A 15,454-nucleotide genomic window follows, 5' to 3' on the forward strand; every position below is an offset into this window, starting at 1 on the left:
AAGCTCAAAATGGAATCTTTTAATTCTGTCTGGGTGAAATTTACTCTTTGCAAATGCGACGAGGCATCGCAATCGCGAGAGTTGACCCAGCCCAAAGCTACTCGATTGCGACCAGTCAACCCTGAAAATGGTGGTCAACCAGCCCGACCCAGACCCTTTTTTCCCTCTATGCGAACGCAAGCACTCACACGCCAACGCGACCCATCGGATCCCTACTTCTCGCGTATATGAGACTATCTTCGTGAACACGAAAAAGCAAACCAGAAAGTGCTAAACTAGAAAAATCTGGGTTTTCACCGTTTCACTCCGAAAACCTGAGACTCATCCGAGACCTTCCGGATACAAACCAAGTATGCATTTCAACCATGAAACACGCTACGAACTCACTCACGTACTCAGAATTTCCAAAAGAGGACGTCTCAACCCTGTCAACCCCAAACGCCTTAAAACTAGAATTCCAACCAAATGACCAAAATACCCCCGAGTCTCTCGGGAACCAAACCGACTACCTTACTAAGTCATAATTGGCATTCTGGACCTAATGGCATCGACGAAACTTACAAAAAGACTCATTTACCCCCGATGTTGACTTTGGTCAACCTAACACTTATAAATTTCTAAAAACTCCATTTTCTCTCTCAAATCACAACTAAATGCCTCGGGAATCATGACACCTATCCCCACAAGTCAAATATGCTCTAATGAAGCTAGGAGAAACAAAAAAAGCCAAAATTACCTAACGGGTCGTTACAGATCCGATTCTCCTCAACTTAGCATACTGATTTTCTTCAAGTGTATTATGACTAGTATTTACTAAATCACATATTAGAGAACAACTTGAACCACAACGTGTAGATCTATCTAGAGAGTTACTTATAACTACTTAGAATAACCAAAATAAACAAGGATAACTCTTTTGCACATAAATAAGAAAAGTGAAATCAAAATCGGCAGGGATGCACAGGGCTCATATATTGAGCAATTTATAACAACACACTCGGAGCCCAAAATCTTTGGGTTAATCTACCATCTAGAGTTTAACTTCAATTAACAAATATGTTGTTACCAAAACATGATAAATAATACTCATAATCACCATCAACAAATACTAAACAACATGACTAAGAAGGTGTTTGGATTATTTTCTAAAATAGCTTATAAGCTAATAGCTAAAAGCCATAAGTTGGTACCAACTTTTGGCTTTTGACTTATTTTTTTATATTTTTTTCCCAAAAGCAAGAGCTTAAAAGCATTTATGATCTTTTCCAAACACCACAAAAAATAGAAAAGAGTTTAAAAGTCAATAAACACCTAAAATAAGCCAATCTAAACACCCTTTAAATGTGATTTACGAAAATTCTTATGGCACAGAAACCAAATCAAAACTAACTCTCAATAATTTAACATGATAAAGGTTATTGATACCAATTGTTAAAACAAAATCACTTTAAGATGAAGTCCTTCATGTTTTCTCAAGAAATATCATGTCAAAAACATCAAGAATGTAAAACTAGATACGGAAGCTTACTTGAATCCTTGAGTGCCATAGCAATTCTATGTATTGTGGTTATCGGTCTTCCAAACCAAGACGCAGCAGACTCTAAACTTTTCCAATGATGGGATATCAAAAAAAAACTACATCTGATTTTGGACTATAACCCCTTTTATAATTGAATATGATTTATCTAATTCTTGTTTAGCCCATCATTAAATTAAAATTACATCTGGGTATCGACGTATAAACCCCATACTTTACAAGGTGTCTAAGTGCCAGCTTTTTAATGATAACAATTAACATAAAATTATTACAGTTAGCTTTACAAAGGTTGGAACTATTTATAGTTGTTTGGACAAAGACAACCTTGGAGATAGCACAAGTTTATCTGACATTAAGTTCGAGAATGGATTGAAAAAATTACCTATTTTCAAGCCATTGATGATACGGAGGCTATCTTGAGAAATTTTATAGCTTACAAGCAACAATTATCTAATATGCATCCCACATATTTCTCTGATTATGCAATTTTCATGGATCATCTTGTCGACTCAGAAAAAAATGTGAATTTACTTCTCCAAAAAGGAATTTTTAGGAACATAATAAGAGAGGACAAAGAAGTGGCTTCTTCTTTAACAAAATTGGGAAAGGGGTCTTTGTTTCACCCGACATCTATTATAAAGAAGAATGCCGAAAAGTGGTTAGATGTTGTGAAAAATAGAACTGAATGAAGGCAAATTTGAGGCGCAATTACTTTCATAGTCCTGGAGTGGGAATTTCAACTGCGGCACTCCTCTAACTCATAGCAACACAGAAAGTTCTATCTTTCATAAACATTGTCAAGTAGCTGCTCTAATTATATGCCATTGTTCATTTGTTTTGTTCATCCACCACTATTTCATTCATTTATATAATTTGTGTTTTTAAAAAGATTAATATTGTATCCAAGTTGTATTGAACATATGCGAGTCTGGGGCATAGAATGTACTCCATCTTAAGTAATGGGATAACACATATTTTTTCCTCTGAACTTCTCTACTGATTTCACAAGAACACTTAAATTTTGTGACAGTCCTATTAAATTTTGTGACGGTCCTATGACTCTAATGTACTTGCTCGAAGTGAGATAAAATACCCATCTAAGCGTTAATGTGGCATAGTGAGTGCATTTATCCAACACTACATGCATGAGGAACAATAAAAACAAGATAAATAAGCTTTTGGTGGGACCCAACATCTTCATTTTTACTCAATATTCGTTCACATTTCTTCTTCATTTTCTTCATCCACTCTATTGATAGCCATTGAAGGCAAAACTCGGGCTTTCACACTCCGATTTCGTTATACCGCATACTTTATACATTGAGTCTCGCCGTGAGTTAGCCGATGTGGATTTAGAAAGTGAAGTTTTCATCAAGGTCATAAGAGATTCTACATGTTCTATGTGTGTGAGAGTTTAAGTTATGTCTAACAATTATTGGAAAGATTGGAGGTTGAACGAATAAAAAGAAATGAGTGTGACAGCAGGGCAGTTCGACGCCCTAGCTCGACAGACCATATAATGGTCGACAGCCCATCAATCCCTACTGTGGAACCACTACTATGATCGAGATCCATAGTTTTACGGGTTTGGCCAGCTACTACTATCGATTTGTGAAGGGTTTTTCTTCTATTGCTTCGTCTTTGACTAGATTGACTCAGAAGGATGTTCCTTTCCAGTGGTCCGATGATTGGGATGAGAGCTTCCAAAAGCTAAAGACTCTTTTGACTTCAGCCCCGATTTTAGTATTACCCGTGGAGGGTAAGAATTTTGCGATCTATTGTGATGCATCTCGTATGGGTTTAGGTGATGTGTTGATGCAGGAGGGTAGAGTTATAGCCTATGCTTCCCGTCAGTTAAAGATCCATGAGAAGAATTACCCTACCCATGATTTGGAGTTGTTAGCCGTGGTCTTTACTTTAAAGATTTGGAGGCATTACTTGTATGGTGTCCATTGTGAGGTTTTCACCGATCATCGTAGCTTTCAGGATGTGTTTATCCAGAGAGATCTTAATTCCATGTAGCGCCGATGGATGGAGCTCCTGAAGGACTATGATATCTCTCTGTTCTTTATCATCCAGGAAAAACCAATATGGTTGCTGATGCCTTGAGTCGCAAGGCAGTGAGTATGGAGAGTTTAGCTCGTTTGATTGCTTCTGACCGTCCGTTGGCCATGGAGGCTCAGACTCTGGCCAACAGTTTCGTTCATCTATGATATTTTAGGCCCAGGTAGAGTTTTGGCTTGTGAAGAGACGAGATCTTCCCTATTAGATCAGATCAGGACTCATCAGATTGAAGATGCTCAGTTGAGCAAGATTCAAGATAGGGTTCTGATGGGGAGGCCAAAGGGGCCATGATTGATTCTGAGGGCACTTTGAGGATTAAGGGGTGCGCATGCGTTTCTCGTGTTGGTGAATTGATTCAGTTGATCTTGATTAAGGCTCATAGCTCTCGATATTCCATTCATCCGGGGGCGACTAGGATGTATCGTGATTTGAGGTAGCACCATTGGTGGCGTCGGATGAAGAGGGATATAGCCGAATTCGTGGCTAAGTGTGGTAATTGTCAGCAAGTTAAGTATGAGCACCAGCGACCCGGTGGTATACTTCAAAGGATGCCCATTCCCGAGTGGAAGTGGGAAAGAATTGCCATGAATTTTGTTGTGGGTCTCCCAAAGACCTTGGGTAAGTTTGACTCGATTTGGGTGATAGTTGATCGGTTGACTAAGTCCTCTCATTTCATTCCAGTTCAGATTTCCTATACCGCGAAGAAATTAGCCAAGTTGTACATCCGTGATATTATGAGATTGCATGGGGTTCCTATTTCTATCATATCTAATCGGGTTACTATATTCACTTCCTATTTTTGGAAGGCTTTTCATAAGGAGTTGGGTACTCGGTTGGATCTTAGTACAACTTTCCACCCCCATACCGATGGGCAGTCCGAGCTGACCATTCAGGTGCTCGAGAATATGTTGAGAGCTTGCGTTATTGATTTTGGTGGTCATTGGGATCAGCACTTTCCATTGACAGAGTTTGCATATAACAACAGTTATCATTCGAGTATCGACATGGCTCTTTTTGAGGCTTTGTATGGTAGGAGATGTAGGTCTCCGATTGGCTGGTTTGATGCATTTGAGGTTCGACCTTGGGTACGGATCTGTTGAGAGAGTCTCTTGAGAGAGTGAGGGTTATTCAGGCTAAGCTTTTGGTAGCTCAGAGGGAAGATAGAAAATGTATGCGGACCGGAAGGTCCGAGATCTAGAGTTTGTCATTGGTTACCAGATTCTATTGAAGATTTCACCCATGAAGGGTATTATGAGGTTTGGGAAGAGATATAAGTTGAGTTCGAGGTATGTTGGGCTATTTAAGATTCTTGACTGTGGGCGATATTGCTTATGAGTTGGCCTTGCCGCCAGGCTTGGCGGGAGTTCATCCGATTTTCTATGTTTCTATGCTGAAGAAGTACCATGCTGACCGTACTTACATTGTTCGTTGGGATTCGATATTGCTTGATGAGAATTTGACCTATGAAGAGGAGCCTATTGCGATTTTGGATAGGTAGGTTCTAAAGTTGAGGTCCAAGGAGATTGCTTCTGTGAAGGTGCAATGGAAGCATCATCCGGTTGAGGAGCCTACTTAGGAGACTGAGTCCGATATGTGTAGCCGATATGCCCAGTTGTTCGCTGATTCAGGTACTTCCCCGTTTCTTTCCCTTCTTCGCTCGACGACGAGCGATGGTTTAATTGGTATTTGATGTAACAATCCGCTTGGTCGTTATAGTCTTTTTGGCACTTTTGACCCTTCCCCGAGCTTGTTTAGCTCACATTTGACTCGAGGAGACCGTTGACATACTTCCTGAGGTGTTTAGATCTGATTCAGGCAACTTGTTGTGAAATTTGGGCTTTAAGCAAAAAAGAGTTAACTCAAAGTTGACTTTTGAATAAACAGACCTTTTTTGGAAATCCATCGATTCTGAGAGGTCCGGATGGTCATTTAGAATTTGTGTGCATATCTGGTTCGGTTCCCAATGCAGTCGAGTGCATTTTAGGACTTGGGTTGGGAAGTTAGAATTGAGGTATAGGGGGTTGACTCAATAACAAGACCTCCGTTAGGAATTTCGAGGCCACAAGTGCGTTCGTAGCGTATTTTTTATGTGTGTCTATGCATATGGTTTGTGAGCAGATAGCCTCGGGTATTAGTCGGGATTTCAGATTGAGATTGTGATTATTTTTGGGAAAATCTGGTGCTGGTGTCCGCCATGGCGGCACCCTTACCGCCTCAGCGGTACCGCCATAGCGATGGTATGGGTCCACGGCAGCAATGTACATTTGAGGGCCGACTGTCACGACAATCTGAGTGACTGTCGAAGCGGGAAAGGGTATCAAGCCTGGTTATTTCATTAATTGTGTATTAAAAGCTCTTAGTCTATCATTAAATACTATTCCGAAATCTGAGCTATTGGGAGCAAATCTAGGGTATTCTTGGAGAAGATTCTTGGTGGTAAGTCCTCCCAATCCCTTTGCTATTTCATTATCCCTAATCATCTTAGAATCTCTTTATCGTGATAGTTCACAAAGTGATTGAAGATTAAAAGTGGGTTTAATGAGCTATTCTTCTAGGCTTCTAAATCATGATTTGTTGGTTGGGTTAGCTTCCTTAAGCATTGAATTGATGATTAGAATCCCTTATTTCATAACTTCTTCCTAATTAGAGGCTAATTTAGGGAATCGGAAGTTAGAGTTTATACCCAAATTTGGGAGTTTTGCCCAGAATCCGAAATTGAGTGAATTATTGATTATTCTAGCTTGCTATTGATGGGAATTGATCACCTAGAGGTTTAATTTCATGTTGGGACTTTTAGATTCCTAATTTCACCCTTCTAGTTCATGAACCCTATTCGATAGGTTGGGGATTTGGGTCTTGAATAGAAGTAGGGTTCGTTTGATGTTTTTCTTGATTATAATTCCATGATTCGAATATGCTTAGACTTTCTTGCTCTCGAAGCTCAAAGAAAGGAAAGGCTAAGGTGTGATTGTTGGTGATATTGTTGTTTGGCCTTCCAGGTAGGCTACGGTTTACCCTATGGTGAGACTTCGTTTAACGAAGCATATATTTAGGCAATATTTTTGGAGAAAGCATGTAAACCTTCGGGTATGAAGTTGGGTTGGATATTGTCTTAGGTTGGGCACTGTTGTGTGATTGGGGCTAGCCACCCCGTTGTATTATGACTTATCTTGTTCTATTATTGTTGGCTTTGATTCCACGTGGAGATAGTAGATATTGGAGACTTTTGATATATCCTGATTATGATTTTGTAGTATCTTACGTCTTGTCAATTGATACGAGGGTTGTGATTTTATTGTGGCTTATTGTGTAGCCTTATCATTGATATTACTTATGCGCCTGTGAGGTACTGTGGAGAGTTGTGATCCCATTGTAGCTTATTGTGTAGCCTTTTCATGATATTGTTGGTGTGCCCATGCGTGGTACTTGTGATATTGACTTGATTACTGACATTGAACTCATACATTGCACGCATTCTCATCATTCATGATATACTGTTGATATATTGATGATACTTGAGGAAACTTTGTTATGATCTGGGCTCAATTGGATGAGAGTGACGTGAGGACCGATATCCGATGGTTGTCCCGAAATCGAGGTTGTGCGTAGCAATTGCCGAGATTGTTGCCTGAATCGTGAGGTAGCGGTTGTTGAGGTTTCTGTCGAAGCCGTGAGATACATGAACTTCTCGGGTCCCCCATGGGTTGTGCTACCGAGATGTGATGTTCCATCATTGGAGTACATGTGTACACAGTATTGCATTGCATTCACATTCCATACATTATTGCATTGCATTGCACTATGGCTTCTATTGTGATATTCTTGTGATATACGGATTTGGACTGAGTATTTGAGACTAGACACAATTGGGATTAGATGTTATAACATAGGTGATGACGTGTACTTGGTTTCTTGCTTGTGTTTGACTTATACCTTGTTGATTTACCTGTTTATCTTACTTTGTTGCCTTGATATGTGTTAGCTAAACTTAGTAGGCCTATGATACCTACCAGTACTTGTTGTTTGTATTGACTTGCACTTGCTGCATTCTTTTATGAATGCAGAGTTCCAGATAGGATCGAGCTCTGATTCTCGTGGCTGATTGCGGTGCGAGAGTTACTGCTGAGAGTCTTACAGGGTGAGCACGAAGACGTCCGCCGCTTTGTAGATTCTTCCTTTATCTATGTCTTATTTCATATTCCGAGACATATTCAAACTTTGATGCATTTTGTTACTTCCAGATTTGTAGTATCTAGTTAGTTGCTCTTGTATGACTAGACGTATTTGTGGGGAGTTTTGATGTATTCCGCATATTCTATCTATTATTATGTCAGACTTACGTGATTTTTATCTCTTCCTCTTGTTGATTTGTTTATTTATGACTTTGCAATTGTTGGGATAAGGGTTCGCCTACCGAGGTGGGAAAGGTAGGTGCCCGCGCGACTTAACTAAATTAGGTCGTGACAGTGATTAATGTAAAAACAAAATTATGCTGCTATAGGCAAAAATTGTGCAAAAAACAAATGTATAAGAATATCGAGAAGATCTGCAAATCAATGACAATTTTACACTTAGTATTAATTGTCATGCCTTCAAATTTATGTGCCTTCAAATTTATGTTCTGAACTCTCTTGCAGTTTATTGTAGGACTTGTAGACACGTGATTTTTGACCCTCCCCAGGTGTTTCACCTTCTAGTGTCTAAATATTTATTTTTATATTTATTTTGATATGTCGATTATTCTATTTTATTTAGTAGGTTTATTTATGAAAAAAAAGAACAAAAGTATTTACTATTTTTAGATTACAAGTTTTGTGTTCTAGCGAAAGAAAAATAACAAAAAAAAAAAGTTTCTTTTAATCTAGTTTTTTTAGTTAATTACCTTTTAAATTATTCCTTAGTGTAATGATTTAAGTTTTTCTTATTTTTTGATTTAAAAGAAGTTGATTAATATTTTATCTTGGTGTTTTTATTTAATCAAATGAAAAAGAAAATCGAACCAATAATTGCCCGCCACTTGGAAAAATTCCACCCTATCCACACAAAAAAAGCACATTCCATTTTAGGAGGGAATATTCCTTTCATCCTTCAAGATATTTTTATTCATATGGACATTTTGGGAAAAGAAAAAAAAATAACACACTCAAAATTCTAGACTAGATACCCTATAAATATCTAATTATAGAAACCTAGACTACACCTACCATTACCTAATAATCAGCCGCATACCTACAAACCCATTACCAGCCTCTACACAACATCATCGACCAGAAAAACACAAGATCCTAATAGAGAAACGCATGAAAATCAGCCGCACACCACACAAAAATTATCAGACGTAGAAACCTTGTTCTTCAATTCTCTAAAACACCCACCATAACATCTCCCAAACACCACACTTTCGCTGGTTTCTCTTGTTTGTGGGTGAGGTCTCATTCGAGGTCGTCAGCATATTTTCGGGGCAAAGGTTTTTGCTTTTTCTCTATTCGAGTGTAGTTGTTGTCCATTTCAACTATTGTACACAAAGTTGGAAGTTCTTATCAATATTGAAGAAGGTCTATGCAGTTTAAGGTCCAACTCTTTAACTTTCTGTTCATTCTTCATTTTAACGTTATGTGCTTATTTATGGATGATTTCTTATTGTAGTTTATTTGGATCTACGAGTGTTAGTGATTGATTGGGTTACATATGATTTAAGTTTCTAAATGGGTGATACGAATAGGTAGTGATCTATGTTTGAGCTACGTGACTCTATTTTATTTTATACAATATTGAATGTTAATAGTCTTGTCGTTAATGGTGAATATCCAGCCAGTGGCTCTCGGATTAATTCGATTTTTATTCACCTTTTTTGCTCCACAGTTACTTTAGTTAACTTCATATTATAGATGATGTGTTTTCACGTGTTGATTAGATATATTGCTAATCTATTAGTTGATTTAAAGGAAATTTTTCTTTCTAAATCAGTAGCTTGTTTTACATCTTTATGTCTGATGATTTTCCATTAAAGGTTGGTCCATTGCTTAAGGTCGTATTAGTCATAAGTGGGTGCTTATCATGCTTTAGAAGAAATGTTCTGCTTTCATTCAGCAAATAAGTTGGATTATGAGGTGGTGACATCAACACTTGATTCTGGTTTGTGGTTTTGGGAGCTTAAATTGGATCATGTCACTTTATTTTCACTATTTTTGTCCCTATGAGTATGATTAGGCCAATGAAAGGTATTTTTTCAATTGCAGTTCTTCATTGGGTTTATTGGGTATTTTATCATATTGAATTCCTCTGTGTTATGGATTCATTTTAAATGCACAATCTTGTTGGATACAACAGTTCTTTGACGTTTTAGCTTTATATCGTGTTTGTCCATTTGTTTATTTCAAACCCCGTTCTAAAATAATAAAAGAAAAGAGCGAAAAAACCAAGTATAAAGGAGCGAGATGGGTTGCGAACACGTTTCAAAACTCATTGTCAAAACAGATGCTCAAAGGAGAGTTTACTGGGTTACAACCCAAATCAAAAGAATTTGGAAGTTAATTGATTAATTTAAGTGATAATTGACGATAATTCGGAAAGCGCTGCTGCCGATGAATCGTTTTAAATAAAATTTACTTACCATATTCGAAGGCTTTAAGTGCGTTAGATGCTTATTTAGGGACGGGAAGCGAGAACGATCCATAAAGGACTCAAAAGGCCGAGATGCAAATCAAAATTTGTGGCAAGGTTGGAAAGCGCTACTACCAGTACGCCATACATTAACAAAAATAAAATAAGTATTAAAGTGAATAAAAGGCGGGTTGTAAGTACGTATTTCATGGTTCATAAGCATAATCTTATCCAAAAAAATTAGTTAAGCTGAATATAAGTCGATAAAAGCGACCGTGCTAGAACCACGTGACTCGGGGAATGCCTAATACCTTCTCTCCGGTCAACAGAATTCGTTACCTGATCTTTTATTTTCGCAGACCAATAATAAAAGAGTCATTTCCTTTTGATTAGGGGTTCATAAGGTGACTTGGAACACCAAAACTCAATTCCGAGCGGCGACTCTGAATAAATAACTAATCCCTTCTCAAAATGTCACTTCAATTGGAAAAACCCTTTGATAAATAAAAACTCGTGTTCTTCGAGGCGCGAAAAAGGGGTGTGACAGGACTTAATTGAAGATTATTTAAAATATGTCAAGCGAGCAAGAAGTGTTTTGAAACAAAGCTAAAGCCATTGAGGTTGACAAAAGACTTTCCTCATAGCGAACGCAACTTAATGTGTTTTCGCATCAAACAATTTCGCATAAAGATGTCAACTTGAGGGTAAGGATTAAAGAAGAAAGTGGTAAAATCAGGTACTACTTTATTCATTGTTTGATTAGTTGAATTTTATGATTTTTGAAATCTTGTTTCTACAAATGTTAGGATAAATGTTGCCCATGAAATTGACACTTGAAATATTTAAAGTTTATGGTGTCTAATATTATTTTGAAGAATTAGAAGTGCACACGAAAATTACAAACTAATTTTTATTTTGCAAATTTCTTGATTGTACAAAAGTTTTCCCAATCAAAATAGAAGTGCTATGATATACGTTTCAGGAAACAGAGATGGGTTTGTCTAAAGAAAACAACTTCAAGCTATGTATAGGAAAAATGAAAATGACTATAATATTGGCCAATGTGGAGCAACTTTTTATATCCCATGAGCTTGAGAAGACTAGAGAAGTAACTTTAACAAATTGCTCGAAAAAAAAAAATCAATTGTTACATTCAGATGGCAAACATTTTGGTAATGAAATATAATTATGCAGGTCGAGAAAGAAAAAAGAAAAGTAAAGTAAATTATTTGGTTATAGTATCTTCAGAATGGTTGTGGTCACACAAGTGACATTTGTCAAACATTCTCATGTAATTGAAATCTAATTTGATTATTCAATCTTTGTGTGTCTTTGCCTGATTTAGTTGATGACTATATGTTACTTATTTGAATCTCTTAGTATTCTATTTGTTTTTATTAAACTATTATTGTAATTCTATGTCGTTGAATTCACGTAGCCTATAGGGGATTTTCTATGCTAATTATACGTATACATGAGTCTTTTTTAAAAATATTATATTTTTGGATAAAGTCTACTAATTATACTACGTGATTCGGCATACACGTGCAAATGCACATGCCGAGGAACTAGTTAAGAAAAAAGAGACGACAATTTTTATTTTTTTTTGAAACTGTGTCAGCTGTTGTGTCCCAATTTTCTCCTCCAACGTGAATTCTCCTAATATGAGTTGTTTTGGCCTTTTATACTAAATGTACATTTTTGGACCAAAGTACCTTTATCCAAATGCAATAAAAATGCGATTAATATTAAAACATATATAAATATGTTCAATATTAATGACAAGCCACATATCAAGCATGTGTATCGGGAGTACAACCAAAGAGCTATTTGTGTGTTGAATTATTAAAATTTGAAGAATACATTTTTATTAATTGTTAAAAAAAATTCTCCATCAGACTCACCAAGCCCAACAACATCACCCCCATGCATTAAAATAGAATTGTAATGAGATTTTTCAAAGGTTTTTAATCGATGCAGTTTCTTATTCTTTAATAGGGAGTTTTTAGCGGTAGACAAGTCCCGCTGCTTCATTAAAAAATGTCCAAAGTTAGCATTGGTACTAGACATATATGCCCGTGCGACGCACGGGCCGAACATGTTTATTCACTTTAATTAGCCCGTCTTTAAGGTTTGTATTTTGTAAATAATTTTTAAATATTTGTCATAGTCATGGCAATGAAAGTTGTTCATCAATGTGAAAAAAGAAAATTAGTAAGAAGGTGGGGTCAAATTAATATTTTGATTTTAGATTTTTTTCTTTTAAATTGTTTAATATCTTATATGTATACCGACAAGTTGATATCCATCTCAATCAATTAACTGTTCAGATCCAAACATAAGAACCATTGTTGTATATATTGGATTTTTTAAAAGCAAAACTAATAAAATATTTTTATTAAATTAATTAAAAATATGAGGAAATAAATGTGTCGGATAATTAAAATTGAAGTGCATACGTCTATGGAATAAATATTATATGACATATTAGAAATGTAATATGTTATATCGTAAATCACCAAATTTTAATTCCGAAATAAAAATATAAAGTAATACACTTTATAAATGTAAAGAAACAATAATCAGAGAATGCAAAGGAGAGTAAGATAAGTAAAGTATTGACAAAGAAGGAAAACGGGTTTTCCTTCAATCTTAATACTTTAAACGTGAAAAAAGGACGAACAATAGCAATGCAAATTTGTACCAAAAGTTACATAAAGTGTACACTTTAACCAACTACTTTTTTTATCCCACTTAGACATTTGTCATAATCTCTCTCGAATAGACTATTTTCAAGAATATTTATTAGAAAGGGTTAATTTTATTTTGGTTTTATAAATGAACAAGTAATTTGGACACACACATATTATATTTTTCAAAAACGCGAAAAGTCAAGAGTGAACAAGTAAAAGTGCACGGAGGAAATAAATGTGTCGGAGAATTAAAATTGAAGTGCATACGTGTATACATGAGAAGAGAATACATATTCAGTACTACGACATATGTCCACGTGGGATAGAGAAGTAATTGATTAAAGTGTACAATTTATGTAACTTTTGGTAAAAGTATTCATTGTTGTGTTAAAGTGTACAATTTGTAATGCTTATGGTACAATTTTTGTATACATGAGAAGAGAATACATATTCAGTACTATGACATATGTCCACGTGAGATAAAGAAGTAAAATTGAAGTGCATACATCTATAGAATAAATATTAAGTACTATGACATATTAGAAATGTCCACGTGAGATAGAAAAATAGTTGGGTAAAGTGTACAAGTTATATAGCTTATGGTATAAGCATTCATTGCGGGTACAATCTGTGAAGCTTTTGGTACAGCTGTTTAAAGCTGTGTTTGTCCTTTTAAGGGACATATATAATAGAAAAATGTAAAAATCCAAAAGTGAACAAGTAAAAGTGCATGGAGGAAATAAATTTGTGTAGGTGAATTCAAATTGAACTGCATATGTCTATATATGAGAAGAGAATAAATATTCGGCTAGAACATGGAAAGTTAAAAGTGAACAAGTAAAAGTGCAAGGAGGAAATAAATATATCGAAGAATTAAATTTGGAGTGCATACGTCTATACATGAGAAGAGAATAAATATTAAGTATTATCACATATGTCTACGTGGATATAAAAATAATTGAATAAAGTGTACAAGTTATATAGCTTTTGGTACTTTTTCTATAAGAATGTAAAAAGCCAAGAGTGAACAAGTAAAAGTGCATGGAGGAAATAAATTTGTTTAGGAGAATTAAAATTGAACTGCATATGTCTATACATGAGAAGAGAATAAATATTCAGCTAGAACACGAAAAGTCAAAAGTGAACAAGTAAAAGTGCACGGTGGAAATAAATATGATGGAGAATTAAATTTGAAGTGCATATGTCTATACATGAGAAGAAAATAAATATTAAGCATTATGACATATGTCTACGTGGGATATAAAAATAGTTGAATTAAGTGTACAATTTATATAGCTTTTGGTACAAATATTCACTGCGGGTACAATTTGAAAAGCGGTGGGTACAAGGAGGGACTGATGTGTTCGTCCCTCCTTGGCACTTATTATAGATAGAAAAGTCAGATAGAAATTCATTAAAAATTGTCTGAAGTTGACCTTTGCAAGCCATACCATACTTCAGGCAAAAATGTCTGATGGTTGTCCTTCACAAGGCCATACTTAAGACAAAAATGTTCGAAGTTAAACGGGAATTTTCAACTTCAGTCACGTACGTTTGAAGTTATTCCTGAAGCATATAAACTTATATTTTTTTTTAATTTCATATATAAATTAAATGGCGATTCCAAAAATAGGTGTTTCTGCACTTCGCCCCGTAATGGGCTTAACCAGACATTTGAATAATTTGGCCAAACTAACCCTCGCTGCTTTCAGCCTAGAAAGTAGTAATAGTGTGAGTTATCCACTTTCAGCCTTGTAATTGAAGAATATTATCGTCATGAAATTTTAAGGTGAAATTTCAAACTTCATGACAATTGTTATTTTAAAATTACAAGAGCTAAAAAGTAGCAGAAATTTACACCCAATGACTTTAAAAATTGGCGGCCTTGATCTTTTGACCCTCGTTGGTCCCATGTGAAAACCTTCAAAGTTAAAAGTCAAAACTTGTTGAACTTAGAGCTTGTTTGGTATGAGGTGTTAAATAAAAGAGGGAGGGTATTATATGTGGTATTATTTTGTACCATGTTTGATTGACATTTTGAGGCATGTATGACCAATATCGGGATTGTTTAATACACCGTAAAGTGTATTATTTTATACCATCACCACCATGGAATAACTTACCTATGGATAGCTTATACATGGATAAAAAAACTAAAATGAGAAAACTAGCCTTGTTTTGTAACACAAAAACCTATAAATGCCAAGCATTAAAGGATAGAATTGTAACAAATTATTTTTTAGTTTTAAAAATAAATAAATATTCAAATGATATCTTTTGTGTCCAATTTAAGTGTAATCAACCAAACACCCAACAAAAAATAATCTTAGTATACTAGTTATTGTATTGTTAATCCCTACATTACTAATCATTTAAATTTTGAGCAGGGGAAAATGAGGTCAAAAATTGAAGATCTAAGGCCATTTTTGTAAATTGTGGCCATTTGTGAATTTTGTGCAGCACATCCAATGAGGAAGTAGCCCATCCATAGACCATTTACAAAGTCCAGTCCGAATAACTTCAACCGCAGGGCCGCTGCTATCTGGCCTGGAAAGTT

This window comes from Lycium barbarum, chromosome 5 (genome assembly GCF_019175385.1).
Source record: "Lycium barbarum isolate Lr01 chromosome 5, ASM1917538v2, whole genome shotgun sequence".
Taxonomy (NCBI): Eukaryota; Viridiplantae; Streptophyta; class Magnoliopsida; order Solanales; family Solanaceae; genus Lycium; species Lycium barbarum.